General features: G+C 39.7%; 1 protein-coding gene across 4 annotated transcripts in view; it reads right to left on the bottom strand.

Annotated features, from left to right (window-relative positions):
* PRKCD (protein kinase C delta) overlaps positions 1-12,150 on the bottom strand; it is a 61,369-nt gene that overhangs the window by 42,689 nt on the left and 6,530 nt on the right. The gene's annotated exons all lie outside the window — the stretch shown is intronic.

Here is a 12,150-nt window from a genome sequence, read left to right as displayed (position 1 = left end):
GGTCATGAAAATAGGAATTAAGTACTTTGGGGAAAAAAACAGTTGTGCTGCAACTTGGCAATGAAGCACTCCACAATTTAAGGGAATAAATAGCTCATGTGTGAGTGCTGGGACCACACTCCTTTGAGTGGCAGTGTCCTTGTCAGGATGCATTCCAGGGACCACAACTTCAGCTGAGCTCCTAAATCAGTATGTGTCTTCTTAGGAGGAGGAATCTGCCAGAAACAGATATGATGGATAAACCAGCCCTGACTGGGACCAGCTTCTCAGCAGGCTCAGCCAAACTGAACTGCATCACCTCTAAGCTTGGGGACTGCAGTGATGGGCCATCCCTGATGATGGGGAGAGACGAAGGAGAGGGCTGGTCCTGGGCTGCAGAGGCAGGCAGAGTCCCCGTATCATTTTAAGACTTTGGTCAAGGCCTTTTTTGCTTTTGTTTTTCTTTTCATCTTATTGTGAGAGCACCTGGGCACTTTTTGTTTCAGAAGGAACAAAGCACCAATAGCAGAAAAGCAGCTCTTTACTTTTTTTTTTAAATCTTCCACCAGGTGCTGAGCTATGGAAAATCATTAGATGGATCACTGGATTATTTCCAAACAACAGTTCCTCTTTTACCAGGAAGCTGAAGGATGGTGCCTTCTGAGAAAACACTGAGCAACTTTTCTGGATGTTGACCAGCAGTTAATTGTGTCTATTCCACATGCATTATTGGAGTATCATAAAAATATTTCAGTGTGGAGTCAGAAAGATAAAGCTCTCTCTGAATACATGGAGTTCAACCTATATAAGCACCTACCTGTTTCAGATTGCTCCTCTCCCTTTGGAAATACATTTTTGAATGACAGACAGTAAAAATATATTACAATGCAGAAGTAGTTAACAGGTGGTTCCCGTGCTCTGTGTACTTATGTACACAAGTACAAATTAAATTATGACCTCTGTTACCCAAATGACTCACTCAAACCAGCAACAACAGCCTCTGACCTGCACTACAGTCATGACTGCCAGCAAACTCCAATGAAGCTGCTTAACCTCTCTGATTAGTAAATGTGGTTTTGGTTACTTACAAGTATCTGTAATTTTAATCATGACACTGAAGTTCCACAGACATCACAGATTTTCTGCCTCAAAGAGACAGAGGAGTTTTTCAATTTCATTAAAAAAAAGTTCAGCTCTTTATTGGGACATGGCTTTAAATCACCTGGAATGTAGTATGAAGACACAGGCATAGGTGTGTCTATTTCTAAATTATGAGATTAGTATCTTAAACAAATGAGAAACTTTTACTTTTCCTATAACAATTCCCCTCTTTTAAAATGGAATTAATTCCACCTCAGTGACACTGTGAAATTGTCCTGAATAACATTCGACTTGCTCTAATCAAAAACACAGTGAACATTTCTGACACTATCTTTGGAGCAGTTTAAGCAAATAAACAGAAAAACTCCCCCCAAAATAAGACAATTCCTAGTAAATTAAAGAGAACAAAAACCCCTCACCTTCCTCTTCTCTTTACACGTTTAAGGAAGGTTCTGCATTACTAGTGACTGCCTCAGTTCTAGTTTGCATATTTTCATTTGGACACTTTCCAACATTTCATAAACTCATTTTTCTGGCTGGAAATGGGAGACATGGTACACATACAATGTCTGGAACTGGCATGATTTAGGCCTCATGGGTCCTTCCAGAATGCAATGAAATAAAATGATCTGTTCTACCAAGGGAAGGAACAAAATTTCTATCCCACAGTATTCCTTGTTCCCAGTGACCTTGTTAGGCAATTATCTTCCCTTTAACGTGGAAAGCTGGCAGCTTGCCCCTTCAAATAGCTGCATAATAAACGAAATTGCCTGCCAAGAGTACTTGCCTGTCATACCTGTCTTTCATACTTGGCAAAGATTTCACTCTGCCTTCTAAACTTCTTGGATAGGGGCTGTAACCACGCTTAGGCAAGACAGAAACAGTCACATCATCGGGGGAGTATCTGGGATTTTTTCCTTGAATACACAAGGTAGTCGATGAGTAACGCACTAACTCAAAAAGTCACCAAGTTTGTCTTTCTTAGGGAGCCCAGCACAACAGTCTGTGCTTCCAACCTGTTTTTAGTACAGCCTAAACATAAAAATTTCAGAGTTAAACTCTATTAACTCAAAGGATAAAAAACAAAATAAATATTTTGCAGACTCACCGTTAATCCCTTTTCCTGAATTCTCTTTGGTACTTTTTTCCTAGACAGATGAGTTTTCCTCTAGGTAACCTACAAGTTTTAAGACGAGACTGTGGTAAATCTAAGCCACAGTGACCAAGTTCTTCAGGACCAAGTGTTTGCACCTGGCAGGAAATTACAGCCAACCACTGAAACTAAGAATCCACCTAAATTAGTCTTGTAGCCTGAAAACTTTTCCTGCTTTTCCAGATAAACCAGACAAAGCCACAAGAGAGAAGCTTTCCACACTGTAAATGGAGCAGCAGCCAAGTGGAACTGCTTCATCCTCACTCTCTTGAGCACTACCACTGAATCAAGGATAATTATTTGAAATAATATGTGGGTCTCTACAAGGAGACAAAGCTTGCAACTGCCATAGTTTATTACAACTGAATGTCCTGAATTTAGACAGTAACTCAAATATGAACTACAGAAACCAAGTCAAGGAACAACCACCAGATGAATGTTTCAGATAAAGCATCACCAGGAATTCTTTCCTTGTTCACAAAGAAACAGCTTGCAGGCAGAAAGCTAAATTATTAAACCCGTGCCCTCATAGAGAAGAGTTAGGATGTAGCAAAAAACACAACTCTGCAAATGAAGTAAAGCTCATGCGTGCTTGACTAATCTAACAAAGCCCTTTTTCAGTATGATTCCATAAAAAGTTATATTAGTCCCTGCAAATAATCAGGACTTTGAACATTTTCCACCAGGGGGAAAAAAAAATCCCAAACCAAACAAAAACACAAACCAGAAAACCAGGATCAAAGCACACAGTAAAGCATCAGGCAGCAAACTCTGGAGCCATAACAAAGGCTTTACAATCTCAGAAAGATTACATGGTTGCCATTTTAGTGTTCCTGTGAGTGAGAGATAAATGAGAACACAGTAGAGGTCCAAAATATACCAGCTGAATAAAATCTGTTACATTTTCCAAGACAACACTCTGCTCTCTGAGCTTTACTAGAGCAGCACGGTAAGTGCAGCCAAATTTTCCCTGGACACGAAAACCTCAGACCTGTGTATCAATGGCAAGGCGAGCCAAAGAGTGTAACAAAGACCCTTTCAAACATAGGGAAATCTAACTAGGAAGGACAAACCAGCTACTGTAAAAGAACCAGAACTTCTATGCCCTAATGCATTTCCAGAGGTGGGGTTTTATGGAATACATGACTTTATTTGTGTAACTTTACACTTCACACTAATGTCATATCAGCTCTTTCAAAGTATTTCACCAAATAAAACAAGCATGAAATGTGAGATACTTGCAGAAGTGTTTGATCACAGTACAGTTGCTCTGAATTTTACAGAGTTTTCACTCCTCTGTTGACTTTATCAAGTATTTTGAAAGGGAAAAACATCCAGCTATGAGAACTTCTGAATGCCAGCTCCCTGTGCCACCTCCCTGCACTGCCTGCTACTGAACAAATCATTGGGAAGGTTAGCACCAGACTTCAGCAATTAACAGGAAAAAATTCTTTTAAGTTGCTCCTTTGAAGGGAGTCACACAAATTAATTACTGTGACAGATCCTGGGAACATCTGATTGCAAACTGCTGAGGACTTGACAGCAGCACACTGGATTCTGTTCAGAATAAAAAAAGTGGGAAAAACCCCGAAATACTCCCATTCCCTTATAAGATGACTGAGACACTTAATTTTGGGCAAATACATTTTACCACATCACATGTTTTGTCTCTGGAGTTTTACCATCCATTTCTAAATAAACCAGATACTAACACTGTACACATTTTCATTTCATCAATTTGTACTTTTCTCCAAACCTGGGACACGTGTAAAACCAGCAGTTTCCATTAAGGACAGAGAAAAAGATCTCAGAAATTCATTAAATTGCAGTACACTGCTTCCTGCTACAATTACCATTGGAATTGGTTATTTGTTTTAAAAATTGACTCACTTCAGCATTTCCTAGGAGCACCAGAGGAACTGCTATTAGTCTCTTGAAGGATTAAACTAAGAGGGAGAATTAAAGTAACCCAGTAAAGTTTCTTAAAATCAGTTTTTGACTGTTTGCTACTTATGTATCCTAAAATAAAGGAACCAAAGGTCAAGGCAGAGAATAAGTTGAGAACCAGAAAAACAAAGCTTTTTGGAGTTTCATGACTTAAAAGGTCTCACTGCAGAACTTCTTTGTATAAGGTGCCTTTTAGGAAAAAGAAAGTATTGAACTGCATCTGTCTTTTTAGCAAAGCACAGAAAAGGCAGGGAAAAGAAAGTAGAGCATGGGAATACAAAGTGAAAAGTGAAAGATGAGTTTCAATTCTGTGAAAAATGCTCTACAAGGACTGATATTGCCAGAATGTCAAAATGTGTTTTCAAGTACAGCATTTGAGGTCTGAATTCAATTTCTCTTCTTCTTGAGGGAATATTAAAGTTACATTTTACTATTTTCACGCTTTGTCAACAAAAGATAGGGGTTTTTTTTCAGTGGTTTTTTTGGAGAGGACACACATAGCCCACATCCCTTAACAAGGGTGCAGTGGCACTGGTTAAAACAATTGCATCAGAAAGAAAAAAAAATCAGCTTCATTAAAATTTTAATTAAATGTAATTTCTGGTTAAAAATCAGGGAAATTTAATTCTTGAAGCACAATCTTGCAAGTGTGAAGTATGAATGTAAGAATTCATTTATTTCTCTGTCAATGTCAATGCTATCAAGCCAGGTAAATGATGGCCATACTGAAATCTTTGTGAACACAGCTACAGCAAAAGGTAAACTGGTTGCACTGCTTTCAATCTGGTTTTACTCAGACATTGTTCAAAGTCTGGTGAAGCCAAGTAACTCCAGGCACTATCTAATTTCTTCCTGATATGATGGGCTGTGCAGTATTTGAGGATGTGTCACAAAGCAAAGTCTAACAGCAACAGATAAACTTGGGTGTCTTTGCAGCAGGCAAAGGGTGAAGTACAGAGGTTTCTGGCTCTTGGTTGGGCTGTGAAGTAAATAAAATCACCATTTTGCTTTCCCTGCTGGGTTCACCCAGCAGTGCTAGCACTGGATGGAACCAACAGGATGAAATCCATCTGCAGTCTCAGGCCCCTGGGCATCTCCCACCACTGGAGATCCTTCAATAGCCCATGGTCACCTCCCTTTTATCACTTCAGCCCTTTCTACTGACCTACAAAGAATGCAGTGTTTTGATTTGCACTGTTAGAACACACAACCAAACATCTAAAAACTGATTCAAGATAAAAGTTCACATTTTTATTTCTTTCTAAGTATTTAACAGCACTTGAAAACAAAGAGCCCTAACGCTGTTCTCCAAAAGGCCAATTCAGAACTTGGACAACTTCAACATGTAAATGGTGTGGGAATGAGCTTAGAATTGTGTTTATGAAATGTGCAGAGACAATCAACCTCTGGATTTCAGGATTCACATTAAAGGAACAGAAGCAACCAGACTACTCCCACTTAATATGTTGTTTGCTAGGGATTACTTATTACTTGTTTGCATTAGTACTTATTTGTAGATGCTATTTTCTGCTCAGCTGAACATTTTCATTATTGATGAATGCCATATACACCTGATGTCACACAGCACTACACATTTGAAAAGAAAGGAGCAACTGTACTGTTTGAGTGTTTAGGAGATGCAACTAAGGGAAAAATGGTGCCAAAGTTCTTCAATCTTCTGCACCTCCAGGTATCCAAGCCAAGCTGAACACAAACTACAAGAGTGTTACTTCCATATAGCATGGGAATAACGAGAAAAGTTAAATAAAAAATGCTGCAACAGTTGAAGTCATTTCATTGCATAAAGCCCAAGAGGCTTAAAGCACATCTCCCATTCTTTGATCTACAACCTGAGACTCCAACTTGCGGCTGCATTAAACACATCAGGGGCTTCCCATAGCTTCTGGCTTCCATTTCACCACACTTTGTCTCCAAATGGAAAGGATTCTGCTCACTGATAACCAGAACATGCCCTTTTTATCAGAGTTTATCAGATCAAGCACTCCTAGGATTCAAAATAAGAAATTCTGTACAGTTGAGTGTGAAGATTTGCAAGCTCAGCCAACCACAATCTGAGGTAAATGTGAGGACAGTATGACTGGTTTTGTGCAAGTGCTTCCAGAGAGTAGCAGTCAATATCAGAACATGGCTCCAAATGATAGTGAGCAAGTCCAGCTGGGATCTTTAGAAAGATGAAATGGATCAAAAAAGCTTTTCCAGCTTCTTTTCCCAGAGGACAAAACCCTCTCTCATTTTACCCCCATCTCAGTAACATACTTGCACAAGCACAAAATATATAAATGTAAAACCTAACTTTGAGGAAAAGAAATCTCTTAGAAACTTTATCATCATAAAGAATGCCACAAAGAATGCACAGGAAAATTCACAAGTCTCAAGAGTACTTGCTTTTCCCTAGGATGCTGGCAGAACATCTACCTCATCTTTGTTCCAGCTTTGATACAATACTGTCCAGTGGAAATTTCAGCAGTGTGCACAGAGAAGGACTGGGCTGTGCAAGGACAGCAGTGGGTGTTGCTTTGCAGCACTCCCAGCTGAGCTCAGCCTGGTCAGTCCCACACTGCTGGATGGGAGCTGTGGCTGTGTCCCAGCTCAGTGTTCAGCCTGTGATACATGGGGCAGGCAGTAAATACGGGACACTGACTGTACTTGCTGGGGTGTCCCAACCAGGCATCCACTCTTGGGTTACTGCAATAGGGAAAACAGGCAAAAAAAAACTTAAAAAAAACAAAACACCACAAACAAAAACCCAAACCCCCAAAACCAAAATCCTGAACAAACAGAAGTTTCACTACCCACGTTCTGGACACGCAGCAAGCAAACAATTACCCAAACTTCTCAACTTGTCACGGGTCCAGCAGAAGGGGAACCATTCTGCTACCCAGCACAACAGCACTGTCACTGTCTTACCTCTCCAGAGTCCCACACCCAGCTCCAAACATCTCCCCCACCTGCCCCTGCTTCCCTCCATTGCCTCTTACCTTAAGCACAGAGAGCAGATAGAGCTACACTGGGTATTTATACACAGGCTTTAAAAGGCTTACACAGTACAGACACTGATGGACTGCAAAGTGGGGTTTTTTTGTAACTCTCCTAACAAATTACTCTAGGGGAATGAAGGGCTAAGCAATTAAAAAGTGAACTTTGGAAAATAAGACCCTTATCAGAAGAGCATTAAGCATGCTGCTTTCCATTTACTGCGACTTCACCCACCAGAACTCCAAATAAAGGGCCACAGGAATAAAACCAAAATCAGAGAGACATAAACAGGCAAAGTTTTAAGTCACCTACCATGAGGCAGCAGGGTGCCCCACTAACCAAAGCAAAACTAAACACAGCAGAACAGGGGTAGGTTTTTCCACCTTGGCCTGCCTGGGACACCTTGCCTACAGCAAAAGTTTTCAATTACATGAGTCTGGCATCCTTTTTTGTGCTTTTAAGAGGATAAAACGCTAGATATGGCTGTCTTTCCTTTGAACTATCTGAATGCTCAGTGTCTGAGAAGCATTAAGTGGTCAGCCCAGCTTGGAGAGCTGTTAATTCAAAACAGAGCCATGTAACCCACATGGTTTGTTTAAAGCAAACAAAGAAAATATCCTGCTGCTAGAGACTCACACAAAACTTTTTTAGTATTAGGATCAGCTTTATTCACTGGCAAGCAGAATGAAATAGCAGCAAGAAAATCAGATTTATTTCAAAAAAATTAAAAAGCCAAGAAAGAAAAATATCCAAACCATAATACAAATAAATGGTTTTTTTTGCAATCTAGCATAGGAATAATGCTAAAAACTTTCCACAGCCCTCCGAACAAGATTTATTTGCCAGTTGGATGAAGTCTTAAAGAAAGTATAAAACTCTCCGGAATTCAAGCATGCCATCACACATGATGTGTGTATCAAAATGTTTTAAAATAACTTAGAGCCTTTACCTCACATCCATAGAAGCATCATTTTCCAGCAAATTATATTCCAGTAATTGACAGATAAAGGGACTGAAAATAAATGTGGGAGGGTTTTTCTACTGACTTGCATTAAAGTCATCACAGGTGTTATTACATAGTCTGATAACAAAAAAAAAAAAGGGAAAAAAAAGGAAAAAGAAAAGAAAAAGAACAAGTCATGACTTTCAAAGGAGTCATTTTCTGTTTGACTGTGTCCCTTTGACAAAACTGAGATCACGCTATGTCATGACTTTCAGAGTACTTTTTACTTTAAAAAAATTTCCATTTTAGGTTATTACAGCCATAGAGTAGTGCTGCTAAGTAAAATCAGCTTTGTTATCAACCAGACAAAGCTCAACTTGTTGCTGCTGTGGTAATGAATTTCTTGTCATTCCACTTGGCCAGAAGGGGAAGGAGGGTTTCTTCCTGGATATTTTTCCATTTAGAGTCCTAAATCAGTTTTCAAGTTTCATCCATCAACCACAGTGGCAGCAGGATTTGTATCCACACAAGCAGCAAATCAGTTTATAAACATTTAGAATTATTGTGTTTGTACAAGCTTTTGTATTTAACTGCATCAATTTAAGAGTAGACTTAAAGTGGACTGGCACAAATGCTTAGACAAGGCTTAGCTATGATAAACTGATTCAGTCATTATATACCTATGTAAGAGCTCATTTTCTTCAGGGAAAAGATGGGGATTACTTGCTAATTTAGCTATAATCACACATTATAGAAGATGAATGGATGGTTCATCCTTAGGGGGAAAAAAAAAATCACTAAAATAAAAGACTTCTTCTGCTTTTTATGCTACATTAAGTATTTATCCACAAAATAAAGCACTGGGAAATCCTGGAAAAGTCCTTTCATTATTTAAGTATTTTTTGGGGGAAAAAAAGTAAAATTTGGTTCTTCTTAAAGTACATTAAATTCTGTTCCTTGATCCAACAATAATTACCAACTCTACATTTGGTTTCAGCACTGATATAGATACTTCTTATGATTTTAGAAGAACAGATTTAACCTAATCTCTACTGTACTTAGAACTGCAGTATTTTATACATTAAAATATATTTATATTCTCATAAACACATACTAATGTTTTACTCAGAACTGTTTACTAAATGCACTAATGTGCACACTGGATTCCAAGTATTGCTTATTTTAATAACATATGCTTTAACTCAGCTGTGAATAAGATATGCACTAACTCCATATAAGAAATCTGCATGAAAGTAATTTTTGGTTAAAATTTGGCCCTGCAAGGGTGCAGATATTAGAGGTAAAATACACATTAAATTTCAAATAATCAGTATTAAAGACTTCTTGACAAGATGAGCTTTTTAAAAGGAGAAAGAAATGCTGTTACATGTCACATTCAAAATCAAAATACAGTTCTGGGAAGGTGAACACTGCTGCAAGAAGTCAGCAGCTCCCTGCTTCAAAGTTTTGAAAGGAGGCTTATGCAATGCAGAGTTCTGGAGATGGAAAGATTGGGTTCACAGTTATTAGCTGGTAAGAGAATAAGGAAATGAGTACAGAACAACACACAAAAAGCAGGAGATTGAAACTAAAAGCGGATTTTGCTCACAAGAGGCTTTTGTTCTTTTCTCCAGCTGCAAGATGCAAGACAGAAAGAACAGAATTCAACATAAGGAGAGACAATGAACAACTGGCTATTTTGGCTTCTTCTTAAATTCATATCTATATAAACTTTCAAGAAAATTAACATTTCTCTTTGCTTCAACTGCCACCCACTGGAAAAGGAAAGTAACATTAATTCCAAATTGCAAGACCAAAAATAGGTCAGAAAATCAATCTGACAGACACTGGAACAGATTACATTAAAACCTTAGGGTTACCTTGAAAAATCTTAGTGGCACTGCAAGAAATCACCAAATTAAAATAAAACAAAAATCAGGATACAGCACCAAACCAGAGCTCCACTTGCTCTCTCCACCCTGGCCCTGGTGACAGCATTGGGTTGTATTACAGAAGTTCTGGGGACAGTTCCCGAGGATGGAGCAGGAGCAGGGCTGGCAGCACAGAGTGTGACATGGATGAGCAGGGCATTTCTCCTCACTGAGGGCTGGTTGCTCCTGCCATGCTCCAGGACCATGTCAACACTCAAGGTACTTCTCTTTCCCACCTGCTCTTGCTTTACAGCAGAAATCAATCAACTTCCTTGGCCAAATGGAAGTTACAGCATTCTCACTTTCCCTTACCAGCAAGCCCCATAGTCCCTTCAGTAGGCACGTGGGATGTCTGTGGTGCAGATCCAACACTTCATCTTTTAGGAAATAGAGCCACGTGGAAAGGCTTGCTGAGTAAAAACCCATACAAGCTGCAATTCTCACCCACTCTGGACAAAACTTGTTCTAATCTGAGATAAAATGAAGCCACAAGTACACCTCCAGCACTTCCCTAGGTCAGCCATGGGTGTTTGCACACCAAGCCTGCAGTGCAGGTGCAGTGACAGCAGTTTAACAGCATGCTGCACATGTGCCACAAACCCCACCCTGCCCTGGAACTCACTGCTCTGCAGAGGCAGCCCTGGGGAACCTGTGCCCAGGCTGCCATGGCTCAGCCAGGGAAGGCAAACATCACAGCTGACACTACTGAGGGAATGAGCCCTGATCACTTCCTGGAGAGAAAAATCAACCTCTGGTGAAACAAAACCAAATAAATAGGGAGAATCAGATTCCAAAGGCCCTTCAATAGTTAAGATGTTCTAAGGTGTATGTGCAACAGAACAGATATTCTGCAATTACAGATGAATTGAGAGGTACAAATTGATTGCAGATTCCCTCATTGTAAGGGTCCAAGAAAACCGGAGAAAAGAAATCCTAAGAAGCTCACATAGGCATGGTAAGCATTAACAGAGAGACCTATAAATTTGTGGTCTAAATAACATGTTTCTTTAAATGGTCTTTACTAAAAAAAATAAAAATAAAATCCACCAGGAAAAAATACCTGGCAGTATTCCCTCTAGAAAATTCTCTTCTGTTACTGTAAAGGTGAGGAATCCCCAGTGGAATGACCTCACTGGACTTGCACAACAAGAGATGCTTCTTTCACTGGGCAGAGCTGGGGTCATGATACTGCCAAAGCTGTAATACTGCTTCAAGCTGTTTCTCCTACTCTAGTTCTCCAACATAATTTTTTCAAGGCAAATGCTGTCTGCTGACCCCTGGTTTAACCTGTCCTTCCCTAACTTGTGCTAGGTTTGAAGGAATGAGGTAGCTGAGGATATTGGCACCTCCTTTTCAGCCATGAGAACTGGAGAAGACAAGTTCCAGTGCCAATGGCTCACTGCATTCAGTTCATAGCATAACTGCTTGAAATTCAGCTCTTAAGTTACCTGGCAAAGTGAAGGTCCAGAGCAAGGTGCTCTTGCTCCAGGGATGCTGATTCTTAGGTAAACTTGTCAAACAGAAATCGGAGCTGTCACCTCACTGCTGAGGAATGTAAGCAAATGTAACCTGAGAGGGCTCACAATTCCCTGACACGCTGACCTGCTCTGAATATTTGGCAATCAGCACCCCCAAGTCATTAGCGAGACTGAGTTCAGCAAAGGCCACAGTCATCAGACACTTAAGGAAACAGCTGAGCCCTTGTTGAGCAATTCACAGCTCAGCATGAGCACAGCATTACAGAGCAGCACACTGGATGGGAAGAAATGTAATCATCATTGATCAGCAAGTGCAGGAACCAAACTATTAAAAACATTATTTAAAAAACCCCAAATCCATCGATACTGAAAGCATCTACAGTCAAATCTACTCCTTCACCTGCAGAGATACTTGTTTGACTAAGGGTTTCAGATCTAGTGAAAGAGTTCGTTATCAAAATTATAGAATCTGACTGCACCTGCTTGATGTAAGACAGTCACCTGTGTTCATTCTTACAGAAATATACATTAAATACTTTTTTTAATAGGCAAGAATAAATCTCACTTCCACAATACTTTGTCAGTAAAATATCCAGACACAACTGTGTTCCTTATCAAGTT

Source organism: Catharus ustulatus, chromosome 13, assembly GCF_009819885.2.
Source record: "Catharus ustulatus isolate bCatUst1 chromosome 13, bCatUst1.pri.v2, whole genome shotgun sequence".
Taxonomy (NCBI): Eukaryota; Metazoa; Chordata; class Aves; order Passeriformes; family Turdidae; genus Catharus; species Catharus ustulatus.
The sequence above is the reverse complement of the archived record's forward strand: the minus strand, read 5'-3'. Positions and strand labels throughout refer to the sequence as shown.